Source organism: Phascolarctos cinereus, unplaced genomic scaffold (assembly GCF_003287225.1).
Source record: "Phascolarctos cinereus isolate Bilbo 61053 unplaced genomic scaffold, phaCin_HiC Scaffold_4;HRSCAF=312, whole genome shotgun sequence".
Taxonomy (NCBI): Eukaryota; Metazoa; Chordata; class Mammalia; order Diprotodontia; family Phascolarctidae; genus Phascolarctos; species Phascolarctos cinereus.
Window position 1 is genome coordinate 595,256,172 of NW_027555847.1, and position 24,929 is coordinate 595,281,100.

The following is a 24,929-nucleotide window of genomic DNA, read 5'->3' on the forward strand; positions in this document are numbered from 1 at the left end:
ACAAATTCTGGGTCAGCAAGGCTTTTCCCCCCAGTATCCTGTTGGGATAGTCCGACTATTGTTGCAGCAGTCAAGGTTGCTACTTATAGGTAAGAAAATGGTAAGTGTACATTTTTGACCTTGTGTTCAACATTTTTGTAAATGGCTTTTAAAAAAGGCATAGATAGCATGCTTATCAGATGACCTGAAGCTTGCACGGCTAGATAAAACAACGTATGACAATTTGCCATTGCCAAATTTCTTGACAGGCTGGAACAGTGAGCAGAATCTATGCCAGGGAAACTTAAAGGAATATGAGGAAAATCCTCCCTTGGAATTAAAAACTCAGCTACACAAGGATAAGATGAGGAAGAAGTGGCTGGACAGTAGTTCATGTGAAAAAGGAATTAGAGGTTTTAGTGGACTATACATATCAACAAAATAAAGTGGCTTCTGCAAAAGGTAATGCTACTTTTACTATATTAACAGAAGCAATGTTCAGAATGAGAAAGGAAGTGATAAGTTAGAAAGGAAAAGAAAGAAAGAGAAAGAAAGAAAGAAAGAAAGAGAGAGAGAGCGAGAGAGGGAGGGAGGGAGGGAGGGAGGAAAGGAAGGAAGGAAGGAGGGAAGGAAGGAAGGAAGGAAGGAAGGAAGGAAGGAAGGAAGGAAGGAAGGAAGGAAGGAAGGAAGGAAGGAAGGAAGGAAGGAAGAAAAATGAAGGAAGAAAGAAATGAAGGAAAAGGAAGGAAGGAAAAGAAGAAAGGAAGAAAGAGAAAAAGAAAAGAAAGGCAAGGAAAAGAAAGAAAAAAGAAGAGAAGAGAAGGAAAAGGAGGGAAGAGAAGGGAAGAGAGAGGAAAATAACTGAAGTAAGGCCAGAAAGAAAGTCAGAGAAGCAGGACAGCTTTGAAAGTTACAGGTTGAATATACTATATACTTTAAAAGTAAGCTCTATAAAACAATGCTCTTATTTTTTTTTTGTTCTACTATGTGTAGGCAGATGCCCATTCTATTTGGTTTTAAAGTTCATGACCAAAATAAAATTAATTAAAAAATAAAAGAAAAAGAGGTAGGTGATTGTCTCATTGTATACTACCCTGGTCAGACAACAGCTGGAACCCTGTGCCCAGTTCATAGGAGAATCAAAGGATTTTGAGCTGGATGGGACCATAGAGACAATCTGGTCAAACTCTCATTTTACAGATAAACAAACCAAAGGTAGGGAAATAAAATGACTTGCCCAAGGTCACACAGGTTGTAAATGGCAGAGCTGGTATCCAAACCAGGTTTCTATGAACTAATCTCTAAAACTGTTCTAAATATGAATTAATATGACAAAAAAAAGTGAATGTTGTCTGTGTTACCCTACTCTTACCCTATTCCTAAAGTTTTATTTGTAGAAAGGATAGTATATTAGGAAAAATGCTAGATTTGGATTCTGAGGATAAATCTCAGCCCCATCATTTAGTTTCCTATGTGACCTTGGGCAAGTCACTCATCTATAAAATAAAGGAGTTAGATTAAGGTCTTTTCTTGCTCTAAATCTTGGCTCCTAGGATGGAAGCATTTAGTGATTATCTCTGTGTATTCATCTCTGTGTATTTTCCCTTCCACAAACACAACTACTGAAAATAACAAAGCAAGTAATACAGCACTAGGGAGATGTACCTTTCTATGGCTTCAGTAGGTTTTTAAAGGTACATTAACATTGCTACTGAAATGGACCCAAATTGCAGTGCAGTAAGGTTGGAACAACTCCCCATCGTTTGGTGAGCTGGAACAACTCACCATCACTTTGCAAATACAGCCTTTTTCATTGATGTCAAAAGTCCCCACTACTTGACAATTCTTTCTCATTATAAATAACATATTTTTTACACATTACAAAAATTAAACAGCAACAACAACAAAAGAGAACAAGTATTTATTAAATGCCTACTATGTGCCAAGAACTTTACAAATGTTTGATTCGATGCTGACGACAACCCTGCAAGTCAGGTATCATTACAAACAAGGAAACTAAGTTAGGCAGTACTTAAGTGACTTTGTCCAAGGTCATATAGCTAGGAAGTCTCTGAGACTGGATTGGAACACAGGTCTTCCTGACTCCAAGCCCATTGTTTTACCTACTGCTCTACCTAGTTTCCTCCAAAAGAACAAAAAGACAGACTGATATCTTAAAAGCCCAGTAAGGCTCTAAGTGTGCTTAATATGTATTTCATTTGAGCCACCCAAAAATCTTGTAAAGCAGGTACATAATTGTCTACATTTTACAGGTGTGGCAACTGAGGTTTGGAGGGGTTGGTTCATGTAGATACAGCTAGTGAGGAAAGCAGAAGCAAGATCTGAATCTCAGTTTTCCCAATTCCAAGCCAAACATTCTGTCCACTATGTCATATAGTACATGGTTCCATCAATTTTGATTTGAAAGCATAGCTTAAAGAATTCTCTGTGAGAACTAATCTGTGCTCCCACCTTAAACTGTCCTAATGTTGTACGTGTCATTATAGAAACACAAGAAAATTTAACATGCTGGGTTCTTAATTGTGATGCCATAAGTTTCTTAATGAAATTCATAAAAATGGAGATAATGTTCTGATCCTCTTCATTAACCATCATTACACTCAGTGTGTCTTGTGTAATGTAATCCAAGGCTTCACCCTACAAAAGCCAGCCAAAACAAGAGAACAAGGGAAGATGTAGGTATAAGTTACAGGTAATGAAAGAAACAGATACAAAATACATTGTATAAATGGAATGCTGAGTGGTTGGATCTGAAGCAGTGGGTCAGAGAGACAAAATAAAACACCAGGGCCACAGCAAAGCTGTCCAAATATAATCTGAGATAGTAAGTATCTGAAGTTTCAACTGCTGACAGGATGTTGTCACATGAAATACTTCTCTTTCACAAATTCTTCCAAAAAATCAGGGTGATAGATATTTGGATGAATTATGATCTCATCTACTTATTAGGTAGCTGATGGTCAGTTAACATGGAAGGTTAAATCCCAGTACGAATCCATCTTTCTGAGAGGCATGTTTCAGAAGGGATTTTGACAAACTTAAGCATGCCCAGAAAAGAGCGATCAGGATAGTGAGGGTCCTTGAGATCATGTCACTAGGAAGAGAAGACTCAGGAAGATCATTTTCTGCTTGGCCCTTTGGAGCCAAGCAGATATTGGGAAGTTACACATAGAGAGACTGTAATGGAGAAATGGAAGAGAGGCAGATTTCAGATTCACTGAAAGAAAAAAAAAATTATCAACAGAGAGAAGTGACTAAAAGTGGAGTTCATGAATTCTTCATCTCTGAAAGATTTTTAGGAATAACCTGATATGGGTTGGCTCAGTCACTGGAGGTCCTTTCCAATCCTGGGGTTCTATAATCCTAGAGCTATTTCAGAGTAGAAGAGACAGCTCCAGGAAGTCATCCAGAAAAGCGGTGATGACTCTGTTGAGGATGCCATAGAAGGCATTCATGCATCAGGCTGGAACGGAAGGTAACCTCTGATGTCCCTTCCGGGCCTAAGAATTTATGTTTGATGACACTAAATGTTGGCTAAAGCAAATAAAAATAAACATATCACAGGGTATATATTTAAGGAAAAAGGAAAATAAACACCCCAATACAGAAGTAGTCCTGTTTTAAGAAAACTCAAATATAAAAAATTACTTAAATTACAGACAATTTTCATTCACCTAACATTACTGTCTAAATGCAAGGCATGATAGTCACCTATGGAAGTATAAGAGGAAAATAAATATTGGATCTGTTCTAGTAGCCTTGAGGAGCAAATAATCTAGGAACTATTTACATGATCAAAAAATCATTATTCAGTAGACAAAAATATTCCATGACAGCAAGCAAGACTGGTGAAGTCTTTATGGCTCTGCACCTTGAGTATTTTACAAAACATTAAATGCTATTATTGACGATTGAAAATCAACCAAAAATGAAGGTAACAAATTCCAGAAATATTTATAGAAGTAAGTTGGGGAAATGATTCAATTTATATAAACTTGATTCAAACCCAAATTTTGAGGAACACAGTGATTCTACAAAGTAGATCTGTATACTAATAAAAAAGATGTCATTATGATACTATGATTTTCACTGTAACTTTATATGTTTCAATTTTCAAGGCTAGTTCCTTGTGGCTACACAGACAATACTGACTAAGGTTTCCTCAGGCTCATACAACTAAGCAAAGGAACAGTTAGCCCACACTTCGTGCTATGATGCTTTAAAAAAAACTCAAAATAATCTACGGTGATAAATATTAATGAATCACTAATTTATTACTCTGCATACCATTGAATAAAACTTAGAATAAGATACAAATAAACTTAATCACCTAGGAACATTTAGACTGTCATGAATCAGTGTTTAATCTAAATCCATGATGAGCTACCTGAAAGAATTGGCTGCCTCAAGGACGGTGAGTTATCCCCTGGAGATCTTCAAAAACAGGCTATCTAAATGACTACTTTTTAAAGGTGGTGGTAGATAGAATTCATGCTTTGTGTTGTCATTGGACTCAGACACCTCTTCCAGCCCTACAGTTCTATGATTTGTAAGTCCCTCTGGCTCTAGCCCTAGATACTTCAGAGTAGCTTTATCATCAAAATCCCTTACCAACAGCTTTCTTTATCTATGTGTAGTCTTAGAGAAAAATCACTAACTTATATTCTTGTCCCTCTCTCTTTGTTTTCAAAGCCCTCCTGATAGCTAATCATCCAGTCCGTCTCTGTCACTTTTAACAAAAAACTGGCTTTATGCTCTGTGACTCAAACAGGAAGAAGGTGATTAGGGAACACCTGAAACTCAAGACTTTATTTTTCTAAGATAGATGTTTCCCTAGTGATGAGATTTACCAACTCCTTCTAAATTCCCTTTTCTCCTGATATTTGTTCAATATCAACAAAGAACTGTCTTCTTTACTAGGTAGTGAGATTTTCCAGATGCTCCTGTTTGCAGATGACACTGTGTTGTTCGCATCAAGATCCAGAATACGACAGGGTCTCTTCAATGAAATCCATGGCCACCCAAAAGAGATTAGCCAAATAATCCAAGCAGGCAAAAACAAACAGATAGAGAAAGTACATTGTCCAGACCGTGATAGGAAGTTGCATGATCAGTCCTTTGAGTTAGTTCATTACAGGCACTGCAGAAAGATGATGAGCCAAGAATTTCATAGGAGGAACAGAACAGACTGTCTTATATTTGAGAAATGACGAAGTGCGCTCAATGATCCCAAGCTGCTCCTTTACACAAAAGCCTTTATTTACACCATTCTCCCAGTTTCATGGTTGTGAATCTTATGATATCATAATCTCCAAAAAAAAAAAAAGGATTGCAGGTGACTCAAAGGGCAGTAGAGAGACATACCAGAGGCATAACTAGGCTGTAGCATATTTCCAATTACCACTAATGTGTGAGAAATGGCAATAAAAATACCATCCAGAAAATATCCACAAAGTCATGTTTGTAAGAAAAAGCCCTCTGTTTAAAGTCAGATGTCTTGGGTTCAAATCTCAGCTTTGACACTGTTGTAACCACTTAACTCTTTGGGACTCAATCTCATTATCCATAAAATGGGGGACAAAATGATCTCTAATGATCTTTTGATTTGAAATATGACCAGAAAAGGAAGTAGGCTAGTCATGTTGTGAGAGTGGGCAATAAGAGAAAGCCAGGCCAAGTACAGCAATGATAATCATCGAAGGTTGAATGACCCAGGGGAAGATCCAGTATATGGGTAGCTCCTCTGCCACGGACAAGAAACATAAAGGATATGAGAGCATGGATGATTTGAAGAAGTCTGTACAAAGAACTGCTTTTTTTACTCAGCAGTTCATATGACTGCCACTTTACAGCTTCTATAAGAGGCATAAACTTATTTTTAAATTGGTTCAGACCCCTCTATTCCATCTCCATTTCTATTTGAAAATATAATCCATAGAATAAAACATCTACAGTTTTCAAACTGTGATGAGAGGTGGTTTTCTCAGAGCAACACTAACTCTCCACATTTTTAAAATCCACAAATATGGTACTATCACCAAAGATGTATCAATCTGTGGATTCCCTCTTTAGAAATCTTTATTTCCACATGGTAAACAAGATGCTGACATGTTCCTAAAGAATCTCACATATCTCTGGCATACACTTTGATGATGGATTTGATTTAGCAGTGCTCGAATGTATATCAAGCCATCTAGAATTTGCTTCCTCAACTCAGCAGCACTCAATCTGTGCTCCCAGGACCTATGGCTATTATGTACTACTTTTCTACACCAACCATTTTCTCTCGCTACCTCCCCCAGTCAGTCCTTTCACCTGAATTTCTGACCAGAAAGGACCATATGGTTGCCGCTTTAATGTTAGATTTCCTGGCCTCTGACAGTGGTAGGAAATGCTAAAACAGAGGTAATTAATAATCAATGTATTAATTAGACTAGCTGATAATCAATAAATTGATTGATAAATAAATAAATCTTGGTACCTCATACTTAATGGAGATACCGAATGCCTTAAATACTTTTAGAAAAGGGAATGCCCTTGACAGAAGAAATCAACCTTGATGAGTGAACAATTTGAGGGGTTGGACATATTAATGAGGAGGTCGGCTAAAAGTCTTCAGTTCCTTCTTCTGAGAACATGGCTTGATCATGAGTCTCAGTCTCCTCCAGCAATTTGGATTGGGGAATCCATCTCCACCCAGAGAGCTCTGGTTGGCTTTCTCCTCCCAATCTACAACTGGGGGGGGGGGGTCGGTGCTACAAAGGCATAAAACTTAAGCCATTAGGGCTGGAATTCACCTAGATTAGATTCTGTTTACACTCTAAACAGAAGTAAGATCTTCTAGTTGGGTGGGATCCTGCACAAGATTGAGAGCCTGTTTTGGGAGGACTTGGACAAACTCATATATCAGAATGTCCTTCAGAGTCAGACTGACTGGCCTATAGGGTCTAGTCTGTGAAGGAGAAAATAGAAAGAAAAATCCTTAGTCCTAATTTAATAATTGTGTATTAATATACCAGAAAAATAATTCTCTCACTTATAACATGAAAGAACAGTATCTAACTTATAGTCCTAGTTCTATAATTAATTATCTGTGTGACCTTGGGTAACTCTCTTCCTTTATGGAGCTTGGGTTTCTTCATCTGGAAGTGCACCACTTGTGTGACCCCAGAAAACTCTTTTTAATTTCCATCGGCCTTACTTTTCTCATCAGTAAAATGAGAGTTGAACTGGATGGCCTCCAGGGTCCTATATAGCTTTAGATCAATGATCCCACAAAGATCAGCATCTTTGGATCCCAGGAACCAAAGATCTAAGCTACGTGATCCTCATATAACTTCTAGCTCTAACAGTGTAAGATTCTAAGGGTTAGAAGGATTAAGTCGGCTGGTATTTTGGGAGTAAGAGGAAGGAGATCCATCAGGGTCTGACCTCAGCCTGTGACTAAGACAGGCTGCATTTTCAAATTTAGATGCAGAGAAAAGAACCAAAGATAAATGTTTCATTTACTCTTTGATTTAAGGAACCAATGACATAATGAGAAATTATGGGACTAAGAGCTGGAGATTCTTTGGGACTTTGGAATATGTTATTTTGCTTCCCTTTCTATCCCTTCACCTATGAAGTGGTATGAAATCCATTTAGCCTCTGCTTGTCTCAAAGGAGGTACCTAGAGAATCTGCACAGTGAATTAAGTCCTATAAATGCTTCATGTAGGTGCCATGAAGAGGAAGTCATCTCAGTAACAGAAATGAAAGATGACAGAACTGGGGTGTGGGGGATGTGAACCCAATGATCTAACATCAATATCTGTATATACACATAATATGTATACACATATACACACATATAAACATGGATACACACATATATACATGCCATATATACACACACATATGCATTTGTATATTATATATATCTATGGAGAAGGGTGAGGGAGAGAGATTCTTTTTTTTTCTGAGAAAGTCTATAAGGCAAAAGCTACAACTCAAAATTCAGATGATGACATGACATAGAATACATTCTGTGATAAACTGGGGAGCGCTATGCCTCTTGCTACAAAGTACATCTATAGATTCTGTTCAATTATTTACAGAGCACCCACCCATCTCTACCCTCACTTTATTTTTAGAAGATGATCATTTGTTAAGCAGGTGGTACATGTTGATCTTATTCTTTCTGAAAGGTCCCTGATCACATCTGGTAAATTATTTATAATTGGCAACATTTCCCAAGTACCCAATTTGCAGTATGTGCTGTTAGTAATATTGCCCCCCCCTTTTTTTTGCATGTAGAGAACATTTTATGCTTGTTAAAGTAATTTCAGTCAATAAACATTGTCAGTTAATAAACATTTAAGTGGCCACTATGTGTCAGGCTTAATCTGATCTTCAAAAATCTGCTGAGATAGGTTGGTCAGGTATTATAATCCTTATTTTTATAGACAAGGTATATGCATAGTAACCTGTCCAAGGTAACATGGTCAGTTATTGGTGGTGCTACAACCCTTGTTAAAATTACACAAAATCATGCAATCTCAGAGCTTAAAGGGACCTCAGAAGTCTAGTTCAAAGAGTTCTTGCAAAGCACTCTCTGTCATAACATTTATTAATTCATTCAAAAACATTTTTAAAGCCCTTAGCTATATACTCAGCATGCAGTAGGCATAGAGGGAGATGCAAAATTTAGATAAGAGATGTTTCCTGCCCTCAAGGAACTTTTATTTTAGTAATACTCAAGATAAGGCTTATGAATATTCCATGTAAAGAAAGCAATCATAATAACAGAAATGAAAAGACAGAACTGAGAAGGGGGGATGGGAGGGGAAGGGCGCAACTACCTTAAATTAATACCTGCAAAAAGTATAGGTCTAGAAATGTATACAGATATTTTTTCATATAGATATCTGGAGATACAGATTTTTTTTCTGTCAAAGTATACAAGGAAAGGTTAACAATTGAAATTCAGGTGCTGATATGACATAAGATATATTCTGATATTAACCAGGGAGCAATATGCCTCTTGCTATAAAGTATATCTGTATTTTTATTCAGTTAATTACAAAGGACCCACCCACTATCCATTCTGCTGCTGGGCAGCTCAAATTGTTATTAGTTTTTCCTTAAGTCACGACAAAACCTGCCTATCAGCAATTACCGCCTATTGTTCCCAGAATGGGCAGCTAGGTGGCACAGCAGCCAGAGCTCTGGGCCTAGAATCAAGAAGACCTGAGTTCAAATGCTGCCTCAGGCACTTACTAGCTGTGTGACCCTGGGCAAGTCACTTAACCCTACTTGCCTCAGTTTCCTCATTTGTAAAATGAACTGGAGAAGGAAATGTCAAACCACTCCAGTATCTTTGCCAAAAAAAAAAAAACCCAAAAAAACCCCCTCCAAATAGGTTCACAAAAGAGTTGGACACAACTGAAACAACTGAACAACAACAACAACGTTCCCAGAATATGCAAGGACAAGTACCACAAATTCTACCAAGGGAAAGTGTCTGAAAGAGGCTTTCAGGCAAGTGGGAAGTTGGAGTTGGATAGATCACTGTCCCATGAGGAGAGACAAAGACCCTAGGATGCCAGCATGAGACTGATACTAGAGGACTGGCCCAGGTATCAGTGTTTTCTTCTCTGTTTCTGGGCCTATGTAGTAGCTAAGGGGAAGTGTGTGATTGGGACAAGGTACAGAGTGGGGAAGTAGAAAGGGAAGAGGAGGAGTGAATCTCAACTGATAGCCTCCCATTTTAATTAATTCTTGTTAAGATGTGCTAAGCTCTTTTGTTTCCATACTATTGAAAGATGTGAAACACTATCAGAACCCTCTAAAATTTGGCACCCTGGGTTAAAAACTCTTGTATCCCATCCCTAGTTGCAACTCTAATTGCTCCTAATTCTGCCTTCTGTTCTATCTCCTAGTTTTAACTATGAACCAATTAGAACTCATATAGGCCTATAATCTTCCCACTTCACCTATGAAAATGTGAGAATATATGAAAATGTTTATATCAAAGAATGAAATACACAAGAAAATGTCTGTCACCTGTGCAGAGAAAAAGTATACATCATGTAACTCATAGTGTCTCAGTCCTTCTAGTGAAAAAACAATTATCAGTAGCTTCCTACTGAGTAAAGTTCAAAGTCCTATGACCATGAATCCTTAACCACTCTATCAGGACATGGGCAGCACACCTGTTCATCAGTTCTGTTGAATTGTGGTCGGTTACTATGTTGATCAGAATTCTTAAGTCTTTCAAAGCTATTTGTCGTTATAATGTTACATAAGTTATTCTGGTTTGGCTTACTTTATTTTGTATCTGTTAATGTAAGTCTTCTCAGATTTCTCTGAAACATTTTCAAAGTCTTTCATGGTCTAGTGACATATTGAAGTAATACTCCTTATTGCTATTACTATACAACATATATTTGAATACGACATACATGCCCCATTGAATTACTCTCCCAACTCTGTACCTTTGCTTATACTCTGTTCCTGGGATGCCTTCCTTTGCTCTCTTCATCGGTTCAATACCTACTCACCTTTTAAAACTCAGCTCAAATGCCACCTCTTCCATGAAGCCTTTCCTTGGAAGTCAGCATGGTACAATTGAGAGAGTGCTGAATTTTGAGGCATAGAACTTGGGTTAAAACCCTGCTTTTGACACTTACTATCTATGTGACATTAGGCAAATCATTTAGTCTCTCTGGGCCTCAGTTTCCTCACCTTCAGATGAAGGGGTTGTACTAGATGCCTCAAATATCCCTCTTATCTCTAAATCTGTTATCTGTCCTCTCCTTGTCAATAAGACCGTCCCCCCTCAGATTTCCCACAGCCCCTTTTTTCCCCCATCTCTAATGACATATCATGATGAGCTCCATACCACAGCTATCTGTATTTGAATCATCACTTATGAGATGACAAATTCTACGAGCTAGGTGGCACAGTGGATAAAGCGCTGGGCCTGAAGTCAAGAAGACTCATCTTCCTGAATGCACATTTGGCCTCAGACACTTACTAGCTGTGTGACCCTAGGCAAGTCACTTCACTCTGTTTGCCTCAGTTTCCTCATCTGTAAAATGAGTTGGAGAAGGAAATGGCAAACCACTCCAGTATCTTTCCAAAGAAAATCCAAATAAGGTCATGAAGAGTCTGCCATTAGTGAAATGACTGAACAATAACAATATGAGAACAGGACCCTAACTTACTAAACTTTCTCATGTCCTCCAGATTCTCAAAAGACAATCTGTACACGTTAAGTGCTAGATACAAATTTGCAGAATGAATCAATGAATAAATCAATGAATTAGAATGAGGTAGTGCAGTGAGATTAGTTAAGGGAAGCTAGTAAGTTTTGTAGCATGAGGGTACAAAACTAGGTCCTCTGACCTGAAACCTAGAAATCCTTCAATTATAGTACCTAACTCTTTATTTAACTATGTGCCTCCCTCAATGACTAGGTGCAATGCCTTATATGTTGCAGATCATCAAAAAATGTTTGTTGATTTTAATTAACCCTCCTCCTTTGCTATCATCAACAAACTACAGAAAGCCTCCAGGATGCTGTGCGGAACTTTCAAGGGCTAGAGTTATGGATCTCACAAGGCTTATGGAAGCACCATGGTGGGGAGGGGGGATTGGTTGGGGGTTGGAAGAAAAGAAGCAAGGAGACAATTCACCGGGGAAAACATACAGTCAACAATCCTCATTATTTGTAGATTCCACATTTGTGAATTTGCCTATTTGCTAAAAAACCCCCAAAATTAATACTTCTGGCACTTTTTCAGTCATTCCTGAACCATAGCAAAAATTTATCATCCAACAGGCAAAGTCCTAGTTAAAGTCGAGCAAGGCAAAGTGCTATCTTCTTGCTTCTGCTCTTGCGCTATAAATAAATGTTCTTTTCATGGCCTATTCAGGGTCACTTTCACATTTTTGTGCTTTTTGTTGGTGATTTGACTGTTTAAATTGGCCCCCAAATATAGTGCTGAAATTTTGTCTAGTGTTACTATTACTTCATATCCAAAGCCCATTGGTATGGGACTGTCTTGTTATTGGTGGAAACATACCCGTTGCATGAGATACAGGGTGGTATTGGCTAGTGGATAAGCTCCAGTCTTCTTCAGTCCTCTTCAGGGTTCCTCAAGCTTCTGGACTCTTCAAATGTTGAGTTGCTTCTGAATTCCAGGTTTGAGAGGGAAGATGAAAGATATCAATACCACTTCAGGTTGCTGAAGGAAAAGACTCTGGGAAGATATGAGAGAAACCAACAGTCTCTGTCATGTTCCCAGCCCCAGCTTGTCATACTTAGAGACTGAGGAATATTTCCCTTGGATGAGATCTCTTTCTCTCTCCTCTCTCTCTCTCTCTCTCTCTCTCTCTCTCTCTCTCTCTCTCTCTCTCTCTCTCTCTCTCTTCTGTGTCTCTCTGTTGAGCTGTGTTATATCACTTCGAATTCGAGACCTCTTTCACTCCATTGTCTGGTATATATTCTCCTATGACCTCTGATTTCTGTTGTGCTACAATTTGGGTAAAATGGTTTCTTTGCTGTTCAATATGTGTCTTCCTTGTGGAATTAGCATTAGGTGGGGAAGGGGTCAAACTTTGAATATAGAGCTTGGGTTTTCCCTCTCCCCCAAAATGATAAAGCGATCAGAAGTTAGATTCAACCTAATCATATTCCACAGACTAATGATATCTAAGGGAGCAGAAAGACACGATTCTAGCCTGGTACTTCTTCTGTCTCTGAGGAGAATAGAGCAGCCTTGGACCCCAACCTCCTGTTTCCCTTCCTGAATGGAATGAATGTCTCCTTTGGAGAAGGGTGTGGGGAGAAGAGACTAGTGATGTCTATTATGTCTCCCAACACAAAGACAGCCCTTGCCCCAGAGTAGGGGGAGGGGGGGAGCATCTCTCCCTACAGATGGAATCTTCCCTACATTCCTAAGCACAAGCCTGTGATGTGCCTTACATAGAAAATATGTGTGTTAGATAAGCTTCTTAAGCTTCTTTCAGGCAAGAATTATAGTGCTGCTGGCTGTGAGTTCAATGTTAATGAATCAACAATACAGTACATCCATAAAAAGGAAGAAGAAATTCATGGAACCATAGTAAGACCACTCCAGAAAGCGCTAATGTAAGTGCTGTGACCAGAAGCTTATAGGAACCTAACCTTGTATTTCTCTGAGGAGCAATAGTTCTGTATTCCCCAATTCAGTGATTACAGTGACTTCATAGAATATAACTACCATGAATGATGTGAATTAACTGTAATCCAATCCTGTTTCATAGGAAGCAGGAGCATGGGAGCTGGGGTCAGGAAAGATGAGTTTGAATACTGCTTCAGACATTTCCATATTATCATGGGGAAGTCATCCCACCTCTCAGAGCCATAGTTTCTTAGTCTGTAAAACTGGTATAAAAATACTCTTACTCCCATATCTTGACCAGGCTTTTATGTGCAAATCACTGTATAAACCTTCAAAGTGCCATATAATTGTGAATTTTTATCATTAAGCAACTATTAAGCAGACATGGGGTAGAAATCTCTAAGAAAAAATACAGCTCTTTTCCTTTAAGTAGCATTTTCTTTGTTTATTATCCTTTGGAAGGACAAGAAAGACTTTGGGATGGAAGGTAACATGATGAAGACCAGTTCTCAAGTCACTGTAAACATTATGCTGTCTGTATTCAGCCAGTTAGGCTCATGTTTGTAGCTCCACAACCTGAACTCATGACACAGACCCAAAGGTCCTATTTAAAGAAGTCTACACATACAAAATATATTTAAGATATAAAGGATTAATCTCTTCATTTTAGAGATTCAGCCCAAAGGGGTTAATTGACTTCTCAAAGATTACACAGGTAAGCACCATAATCAAGCTAGCTAGGTGGTGCAGTGGATAGAGCATTGGGTCTAGAGTCAAAAGATTCATCTTCATGAGTTCAAATCTGGCCTCTGACACTTACTAGCTGTGTGACACTGGGCAAGTCACTTAACCCTGTTTGCCTCAGCTTCCTTATTGGTACAATGGTCTGGAGAAGGAAATGGCAAACCACTCCAGTACCTTTGCCAAGAAAACCCAAAATTGATGATGAACAGTTGGACATGACTCAAAACAACTCAACCCAAAGCACCAGAATCAGGATTTTAGCACATCTCTTCTACCCGCCCCCCTTATAGTCCTCTTTCCAATACACCATACTCGTTCCAAAAACATCTCCCATTCTAAAGAGAGTGAAGACCAATCTAGCCAAACAGGTACATCAGCCTGGAATATTACTAGACCCTTCTCCAAAATGGGGAGACATTGGCAATGCCATCAGCATCACTGAGAAAAGACATTTAGTAAATTACCCTATCCTGCCCATAATGGAATTACAGCAGTCCTTCCTCACCTTCAGCCTACACAACCAATCTCCTACTAGCTCAGAGTGCTGACTGGTAACCCCATGTGAGCTGCAAATAACCTTAAAATCACAGAATGTTCCACATGCTAATTTCAGTGCAGGAAGAAACATTCAGATTGCTCGTGAGCAAGGCTGTGAAAGTAAGAAATAATAACATGTAGCATACTGAGACACTGCTGTCTGCAGATGACACTGTCTTGATTGCAAATCCTTTGAATGACAAAGGGATGTAACAGGAGGGAAAAAGAGAAAACCAGAAGGCAAGGTTAAGGAGGAATTAAATACCAACCACCACAAAATACTACCTTTACAAGAGGACAGAAACAAACATACTATGTGAGGGTAAGGAAATGGACCCACTGGAATACTTCAGATTGGTCTTCATTTAGCAAGGATGAATAGAGTAACAGTTGGTAGGTGAGAGAAATAGAAAATGTCAGGAACGTATAATAAATACTAATGGCATAGAACATCTAAGGAAACTCAAAGTACAGAAACATACAGTTCAGTCACGATTCTTCAGTATACTGCATGGGAAAGAAATGTTTTGTTAGGTAAGCAGGGGTGGAATGGGACTTGGCAATAATAGAATGATGCTTTCCCAAAGTTCCTAAATTGGTTCCAAAGGCAATTCCAGAAGAAAATTTCCAAAGATGTTCTAAACAAAGGCAGTATCATTGGAATGGGTGGGAAATCAAGACATCTATGAGTACATTAATTTTGTTTAATATAGAAGAAAGCTATGTGGCACAGTGGATAGAGTGCTGGGTCTGGAGTTGGGAAGACTCATCTTCTTGAGTTCAAATCTAGCCTCAGACACTTGTTATCTTGTGACCCTGGGCAAGTCACTTAACCCTCTTTGCCTCAGTTTCCTCATCTGTAAAATGAGCTGTAGAAGGAAATGGTAAACCACTCCAGTATCTTTGCCAAGAAAACCCCAAGTGGAGCCACAAAGAGTTGGCTGAAATGACTGAACAACAATAACATAGTACCATCAGAAAAACAAACCAATGGATCTGGAGTGATGGCACTGGGATCAGATTCCACCTATGATACTTATTCTCTGCATTACCTTGGGTAAGTCACTCAACCTTTCTAGGACTAGATGGACGGACTGGGCTAAATGGCCTTTGAGGTCCCTTCCAGCTGAAAGAAGGAAGAAGAAAAGCATTTGTAAAGCACCTAATATGTGCCAGGCCCTTTGCTAGGTGCTTTACAAATATTATGTCATTGGATCCTCACAGCAACTCTAAAGGGTGGGTGATATCATCACCCCCATTTTACATTTGAAGAAACTGAGGCAGACAAAGGTGAAGTGACTTGCTCAGGGTCACACAGTTAGCAAACATCTGAGGATGGATTGGAATTCAGGGTTTCTTGACTCCAGGTCCAGCTCTGGATCAACAATCCCATGTCAGATACCAACTTCAGCACTCACTGGCTGTGTGATACCAGGACAAGTCACTTATCATCTCTGAGCCTCAGTTTCCTCACTTATAAAATGGACATAATGAGACTCAAATGAAATCATATATGTAAAGTGTTTTGCAAACTTCAGTGTAGTGTAAATATCAGTTGGTGCTTTCATCATTATTATTATTGCTATCTCCTTCTTGATGGGACTCAGATAGGACCTGCCCAAGGACAAGTCATCATCCTGCTATTTACTGAATGTTTCATGGGCTGCTGTGCAGACAGATAAAGTGCTGCATCCCATAACTGAATAAAATATGGGGATGGAAGCTCATCTCCTCTAGACTCTCACTCAAAATGGCATTGAGACCATTCCATCAGCAGACAAGATGATAGAGATGGCACCTAACTTGACCTGCTCCCCCACAGTTTTAAAAATGTCTTCCAAAAGGTCTCTATATTTTGAAAACCTCTCACTCCACAGGGTTGGGAGATTATGTGTACTTGGGATGATGGTAGCTATTAAAAATGTTGTTCTTAAGTTTTTACGAGTCAGTGTTATGTCTGAGAAGTTGTGGGCGCCAGTTCTTTATGTATTGTTTATTGTTATTGTTACTTGGGTGTGCTGGAGGTATGACTTGAGAGAGATGATTATTAAACTTTCAGTGTAAACATTCAGAAATTGGCAAACACTACAAATCAAGACTTGAGTTATTGTTTTGTTGATAGTGTGGATTTAAGAAAGCGATGGACAAAATGTTAATGATGCCAATTAAATAGAAAAGTGTTTATTGCATACATATTTTTTCCTCTGGGGAGCTGGTTGTTAAATATTTACCAGCATAGCACTGCTACTTCTCTGCCAGTGGCAACTAAATGGAGCCATGGTTAGGGCATCAGGCCTGGAGTCAGGAAGAACTGAATTCAAATCTGGCCTCAGACACTCTGTGACCCTTGCCAAGTCACTTAACCTCTCTCTGCCTCAGTTTCTTCAACTGTAAAATGTTAATAATAATAGCAATTACTTTTCAGGGTGGTTGTGACAACCATATGAATTAATTGTAAAATATTTAGCACAAATTTGTTTTTTTTTCCTTTTTCCTCCTTCAGAGTTCCTCCTTACAAGTAAAATGTCAGCAATTAAAAATGTGATATCTCATGAATGCCATTGGAAAAGAAAAAGCAAAGGTGAAATAAGAAAGAAGTAACATATAATGCTAAATAATAAGTTCTTTAAATATGCAAATGCATCTGTGACTTCAGCAACTTGGAAATTCTTTCCACAAGACAATTCATCTCTTTCTGCGGATCCTCAGTGATTCTTGTCCATATCCTCCCATAAATTTGCTCCAAGGGAATTCATCCAACATGCTATGGGTCTTCTTCACTTTCTCCTGATGTTGCAAAAGATACTAGAAGCACTCTGGCTGCTCCTTGTCACCCCTTCTCAGCATACAATTCCTTGATGATATTTTTTATTCTGGCATATTTGTGTTTAGTTGTTTCAGTCATGTCCAACTCTTCATTACCCCACTTGGGGTTTTCTTGGCAAAGATACTAGAGTGATTTGCCATTTTCTTCTTCAGCTCATTTTACTGATGAGGAAACTGAGGCAAAAAGGGTTATATGACTTGCCCAGAGTCATAGTGTCTGAGGCTAGATTTGAATTCAGATCCTCCTCCAGTGATCTATCCACTGTACCACTTATCCACTGTTGCCCTGCCCAGAACACAGTTAAGTGCTTAATAAATGCTTATTGGTTGATTGATTCCTGATTCCCTCAGTTGATAGTGCTTCCCTTGTGTGCACAGTGTTTCTCTTCATAGAATGTAAGCTCCTTGAGGGCAGGGATTATTTTATTGGTTGTCTATGTATCCACAACACCTAGCATGGTGCCTGACACTTAGGAGGTACTTCATAAATACTTGCTGATAATTGAAGTTGTCAACATTTATTAAGTGCCTACTAGGGCAGGCACTAAGCACGAAGAATTCAAAGAACAACAATACCTCCTCATCCCCACCCCAAACAAAATAGGACAAAACAAAACAAAAAACAAATAGTTACTGTACTCAAGAAGTTCACAATCTAAGGGGAGAGGCTACATGAAAATACTACGTACAAGCAAACTACACACAAGACAAAGGGAAATAACAGAGGAAAGACACAAGAATTGTAGGGGGTAGGGAAAAACTTTCAGTAGAAGGCAGGATTTTAGATGGGACTTGAAGGAAGCCAGTAGGTGGAGGAGGGAGAGCATTCTAGCCTTGGGGAATAGCCAGTGAAAAATGCCAGGTAAGAGGAGCTGAGGGAACACCTTATAGGATCACCATAATAATGCAAAGGAAAGCAACATTCAAAGATAGCAGAACTCTAATCAATGTAGTGTCTGACCATAACTTCAGAAGACCAATGGTGAACATGTGTTTTGTCTCTCAGCATAGCTATGGTATACTGGAGATGTGGAATTGGCTACATTTTTTCAGAAAAGTCCAATGTGTTGATTTATGTTGCTTGAGTATACTTACTTGGGGGAGGAAGAAAGGAGTGTATGAAAACTGGCAGTGACAATTTTTTAAAAGAGCATCAATAAAATAACTTTTTAAAAATAGAGTAAGTTTAAAAACTTACATGAATATTTTCTTGTGTGCATAATAAAACCACATGTACATACACATATGTGTATACACACATACACATGTGTGTATACACATATACACATGTGTGTATACATGTGTATGTATATAATACATATATGTATGTCTGCATGCATAGATACACCTATGCACATACGTATATACATATACATACTAAAGAGTCATGTATATTTACAACACTGGGGGACCTGGCTACATAAGTTGCTTGAGATTCCATATACCTTTTAGAATATTTTCAATATGTTTATTAAGGAGATGGAAAGGTCATGAGGAGAACAGAGGTCATAGGATATTGAGAAAGTGTCCAGTTTCCCTAGAAACTGCATGCATCTAAAAACCATAAGGATTCTATACTTAGGATTTAATAACTTTTGTACCTGTTCATTTAAATGGCTGGTTGATGAGGATGCTCTCTTTAAGAATACTGTGTGGCAAGCCAAGATGGCAGAGTGAAAGCAGTGACTTGCTTCAGCTCTCCCCCAAACCCCTCCAAATACATATAAAAAATGGCTCTAAACAAATTCTAAAGCAACAGAACCCACAAAAAGACAGAGTGAAGCAAATTTCCAGCCCAAGACAACCTGGATGATTGATTGGAAAGGTATATCATGGTGGGTAGGTAGAGGAGCACAGTGTGGTGTGGGTGTGCAGGCCACAGTGAACCTGGAGCAGGTCTCAGAGGACTGAATCTCAGACAGCTGTGGCGGCTTCCAGACCGCTCAACCCACAAACACCAAAGACAACTTAGAAGGTCAGAGGGAAAAGTCTGTTTCTGTGGTGCTGAGAAAGGAGCTAGGTCAGAGCCAGCTCCAGAGTGCAGACTGTGAGCGCCAGGGTGGTGGCTGCGTCCTGAGCTTCTGGCCCATAGACTGAGGAGGAATCCAGTGGCTAATCAGAGAGGGATTGCAGGGATCTCTTTGCCAGTACTGAGGCAGGAATCTCTTGCTTTGCCCGTGTTTGGATCTGGGTCACAGTTCTGGGCGGCAGTCCTGGGGAGAAGAGGAGTGCTGGCATGGTGGAGCTTGTAGTAGCAGTGGAGAAGAAACCTTCTTCACAGTTCCAGGACAGAAAGGAGTGCTTGTGGTCACTAATACACCAGAGCATAGGCCAGGAAAGGAGTAAACACCTCACCCCTTATTATACCACCTTGGAAGAACTGAAAATTTACAGGTCCCTACAAGTATCTCTGAAAACAGCTGCACAAACCCCTGAAGCTTGGAACAGTACATTCGCCACATTGGAAGCAGAATCTTACCTTAATGAAGTGTTTAAAACTCAAGTAATTGGCCGGGATCATGAGGAAGCAGCGCAAAAAGAGTCAGACTATATTATCTTACTTTGGTGACAAAGAAGATCAAACCATACAACCAGAAGAAGGTAACAAAGTCAAAGCTCCTACATCCAAAGCCTCCAAGAAAAATGTGAATCAGTCCCAGGCCTTGGAACAGCTCAAAAGGGATTTTGAGAAGCAAGTAAGAGAAGTAGAGGAAAAACTGGGAAGAGAAATGAGAGTGATGCAAGAAAATCATGAAAAACAAGTCAACAGCTTGCTAAAGGAGACCCAAAAAAATACTGAAGAAAATAACACCTTAAAAAACAGCCTAATCCAAATGGCAAAAGAGGTCCAAAAAGCCAATGAGGAGAAGAATGCCCTAAAAAGAAAAATTAGCCAAATGGAAAAGGAAGTCCAAAAGATTACTGAAGAAAATATTTCCTTAAAAATTAAAATAAAGCAGTTGGAAGACAGTGACTTTATGAGAAATCAAGACACTGTAGAACAAATCCAAAAGAATGAAAAATTAGAAAACAATGTCAAATATCTCATTGGAAAAACAACTGACCTGGAAAATAGATCCAGAAGAGAGAATTTAAAAATTATTGGACCATCTGAAAGCCATGATCAAAAAAAGAGCCTAGACATCATCTTTCAAGAAATTATCAAGGAAAACTGCCCTAATATATTAGAACCAGAGGGCAAAATAGAAATTGAAAGAATCCACAGATCTCCTCCTGAAAGAGATCCCCAAAGGAAAACTCCTAGGAATATTGTAGCCAAATTCCAGACTTCCCAGGTCAAGAAGAAAACATTACAAGCTGCCAGAAAGAAACAATTCAAGTATTGTGGAAACACAATCAGGATAACACAAGATTTAGCAGCTTCTACATTAAAGGATGGCAGGGCATGGAATATAATATTCCGGAGGGCAAAGGAGAAAGGATTCCAACCAAGAATCACCTACCCAGCAAAACTGAGTATAATCCTTCAGGGGAAAAAATGGTCATTCAGTGAAATAGAGGACTTTCAAGCATTCTTGATGAAAAGACCAGAGCTGAATAGAAAATTTGACTTTCAAATACAAGACTCAAGTGGAACATGAAGAGATGTGTCACCTATCAGTAATGAACCCCACTGTGACTCATGGTTATCTTGCCCACAGTTACCTTGCAGCAAAACTCTTGGACAAATACTACTCTTGCATTCCAAAGGGACAACCAATCCTGGGGTTACTACTGTCATTTACATAAACAACAGAAGATAGATGAGTTCCCAAATGGCAATTATTATCAAGCAACTATTGTTCCCACATATCCCAATCCTTATTTGGAGCCTGGTGCTTTTCAGTCAAACTATGCAATGGACCAGCCTTGGAATATGTCCTCAATAGACAACCAGCAACAGCAACAAAATATAGGAAATTACCAAGCTGGCCTACTTTATGGCTACCCTGAGGCCAACTTATTGACCAGAGAATGTACAGTCTTCACACAACTTCAATACCATCATAAACCCCAGTCAAACTTTCTGCCTCATTCTCTAGTCTTGCTCTACCATATCAATTGCCTTTTCCTTCAAGCATTCCCTTATTTGGGTCCTGTTTTTGAACCAGTTCAATTCTTTTCTTTTCTTTTTCTTTTGGCACTTGTAATTTGAAAAAAAAATCCTTAAAAATGAATATTTCATGTAAAATTTTTTCACATTCATTTCTTAAAATTTTGAGTTCCAAATTTTCTCATTCACCATTAAAAAAAAAACAACCACACACAGACCCTCTGTCATTTTAAACATTCTTTTTCATTCTTAAAGATATTAGGGCTCTGAGAAGACATATTTTTTATTTGACTGACATGCAAACAATTTACCCCTACAAATTTATTTTAATTCAAACCAATATTTATACCTTTTTATGTTTCTATTGGAAAATCAGACCATCAGTCAGTCAATAAACATGTATCAAGCAAAAAAAAAAAAAGAATACTGTGGTGAGGGCAGCTAGGGAGTGCACTGGATAGAACACCAATCCAGAGTCAGGAGGATCTGAGTTCAAATCTGGCCTCAGAAACTTGACACTTACTAGCTGTGTGACACTAGACAACTCACTTAATCCCAATGAAGAAGAAGAAGAAGAAGAAGAAGAAGAAGAAGAAGAAGAAGAAGAAGAAGAAGAAGAAGAAGAAGAAGACTGTGATCCAGTGGGAAGACCACTGGATTTGGACTCAGATACTCTGAGTATGACTCTTGATTCTGTCATTTACAACCTGCTTGACCTCAGGTAAATTACTTTATATCCTAGGATCTAAGTTTCTTGGGCTGTCAAATGAAGGGCTTGGCTCAGATAATCTCTAAGGTCTGGTCTAGCCCTAAAGCTAAAATCCTGGAAGCCTTGGAACATCAGGCTTTCCTAAAAGTTTGCTACTAGATTCTTCTTTCACCCACATTATATAAATGTGCATCACGCCTATGAATTAACCAAAATATACAAGATTTAAAAGGAAACTACAGCTTGTTTACTTGAGAATAAGTATAAGAATGGTAGACTTTCAGCTACTGCCCCCAAATATGTGTATGTCTATATATACAAACACATATAAATGTCCATGTACACATACATGTAAATACATATACACAGATAAATATATATATACACACATATACATACATGCATTTGGAGGCAAGAGCTGATGTTTTTAAATGCTGCTTTTCTCTACATTATTTTGATCAACATGTGAATTGGTTTTTTTTAGTTATAACAACCAATAAACATATACACATATATCTATATCATATGTACATATATACACACACATACACATATATTTGCATGCCTAACACAAATAGGTACTTAATAAAATGTTCACTAGATGAGCAAAATAATGAATTCTATGGCAGGATATGAAATTATTTGGGGGTGGGAAGCAAATAATCCCATTAAACCATGGCAAACCAGAGGCAGAGAAAAACAAAAACTCACTGGGGGTCTGGTTTCATGCGTCTTATTTGCCAAGCTTCAAACTAAATTACTATATATTGAGTTTCTCAAATACTTACATGTGTTTTCTGTTCCCAGGAAACAGATAGCATATTATGTTAGACTACTGTTCAAAAAACTCAGGAAATTAAAAACAGAAAACCACATACAATCAACGAGGGTGCAATGCAAATCCACCGAGAGCCCAGGAGTGCTGAGCATGGGTGCCTCCCTCAGTCTTCTCTGCTTCTTGTTTTTTCCATTTCCAGCACTTGACATGATTTTCTTTTTTCCTCCCTCACACATGCCTCTAGCTTTGATTGTCTTCCTCTCCAGGAATATGCCCATTCCCAAACCTAGGAATATGGCGAATGGGAATGGAGGGAGCACTCAGAAAGTGAAGCCCAGCAAACAGCTAATAAGGATTCAAAGCTAAGGTTCTGCCACTAGCTACCAGGGCAGCCTTGGGCTAAATCCCACAATAACCTCTGTGGGCCTCAGTTTCTTCATCTGTAATATCAAGGGCCTCTTCAGTCCCTTCCAACTCTAAGTCTATGATCCTAGTTCCTGAATAAATGGCACTTTCAGTGGTTTTAATCTGTGTCTTCACAGGTTCATTTTTAAAAAGCTTGAACCACTTTTACCCACTCTCACCGACACAATCACTTTGTTGACTTAAACTACAGCCACAAAAAGTGGGGGTGAGGGTGGGCGGAGAAGGGGACTGTGTGAAGAAAAGAAAGAAACAGAAGGCTAAGAAACTATCCAACAATTTCTGGTCAGATGATTGTTCTAAAGCACTAAATCACCAGCAACTTGAATCGCTTACTCAACTAGCCAAGGAAAGGGAGAGGGTGCTAATCTGTCAAGCCCACTTTAATAAAATGGGCTGTTTCATGTGATAAATGCACTTCTGGAAAAGAAAAACAAATCTACTGTCGCTGGTTTGATTCATGGCCTGCTGGCCTGTCTGCCTGCCTGACTGTGTACAGGGCTTTTGACTTGGTACTCTGGGGCTTTGTAGCAAAAACTCAGAAAAGCTGGGCTCTATGCAAAGACCTCACTTGAGTTTGGGTTGGGGGATGGGGATGGGAATGCATGTAAAAAAAAGATTGCCACTGTCTGTCCTCAGACAACAATGGACTAAAAAGAAAAGAAAGAATAGGTTTTCCCTCCCAATGATAAGGAAAAAAGAAGTAAGTCCCTGAAAATCCCCAGAATTTATCTAGGTAACATCTGCCAGAAATTGATCTGAAAAAAAAAAAGTTTTATATGAGTGTTCTTTTCTAGCTTTGGAAATAAGCTGAAATACCACAATAAACACCCCAATGTCAATATCTGAAAGAGTCTTAGATGTGTGAAGGTGTCTCATTGGTTTTGTATGAAAGTGAATCTTTGGGGTTTTCCTAAATTCACTTTGGGGTGGCAGGAGAGGGCCGGGAAATGTAAATTTTTAAATACTATTTTATTTTCCCCCATTACATGTCAAAACAACTTTTAAAATTTTTTAAAAGTTTTGAGTTCCAAACTCAATCCCTCTCTCTCTTTCTTCCCTCCCCCTTCCTTGAGACGGTAAGCAACTGATACAGGTTATACGTGTGCAATCATGTAAAATGTGGGACGTATAATTAATAACCCACTTGGCACAGGTTGATACAATACCAACAGCTTTTGGATTTTTATCTTTCTACCATTAGATTATGAGCTCCTCGAAGGCAGATTTTTTTTTTTGCCTTTATTTGTATCCCCAGCAGGGCCTAGCATACAGTAGACATTTAATAAATGCTCATTGACTGTTGACTCCAAAAACTGAACTGAGTTCTGCAGACTCTCCTCATTGTCCTTCTTGATGTCCCCAAATGTCCCCTCAACATCTTTCTCACAGGAAAAGAAGAGAAAGCATTTGGTAGAGTCCTCTAGTTCACTATTTTCAAATACATAAACCCAACATTAAGGATGAGACAGCAAGCTTTGCCAAGCAGAGGTTCTTGTTGTAACTGATGCTCTGCATTTGCTTGCTACAAGCTCACTCCATCACTACCCTTACCCCCTCCCCTTTCCTAATTCTGTACCATGTTGTTATTCAGTAATTTCTAGAATGGCTCAGAGCAATGCACACTGGGAAATGACAAGTTTTTGCTGGAACAACAGATCTAGAAGTCTCCTTCAGCTATTTTCTTGCAGTTTATCCAGTTCTTTGCTAA

At 38.8% G+C, this 24,929-nt stretch overlaps 1 protein-coding gene across 4 annotated transcripts in view; it reads right to left on the reverse strand.

The window, feature by feature from the left end:
• NCALD (neurocalcin delta) overlaps positions 1-24,929 on the reverse strand; it is a 375,387-nt gene that overhangs the window by 182,416 nt on the left and 168,042 nt on the right. The window contains exon 2 of one of the 4 annotated variants that reach the window (XM_078153691.1): positions 12,068-12,175. The exons of 2 other annotated variants lie outside the window; for them this stretch is intronic. The gene's annotated coding sequence lies outside the window, so the exon portion shown is untranslated. Of the gene's footprint in view, positions 1-12,067; positions 12,245-24,929 lie in introns of all 4 variants that reach the window. One more of the 4 variants, XM_078153690.1, reaches the window with a different exon arrangement.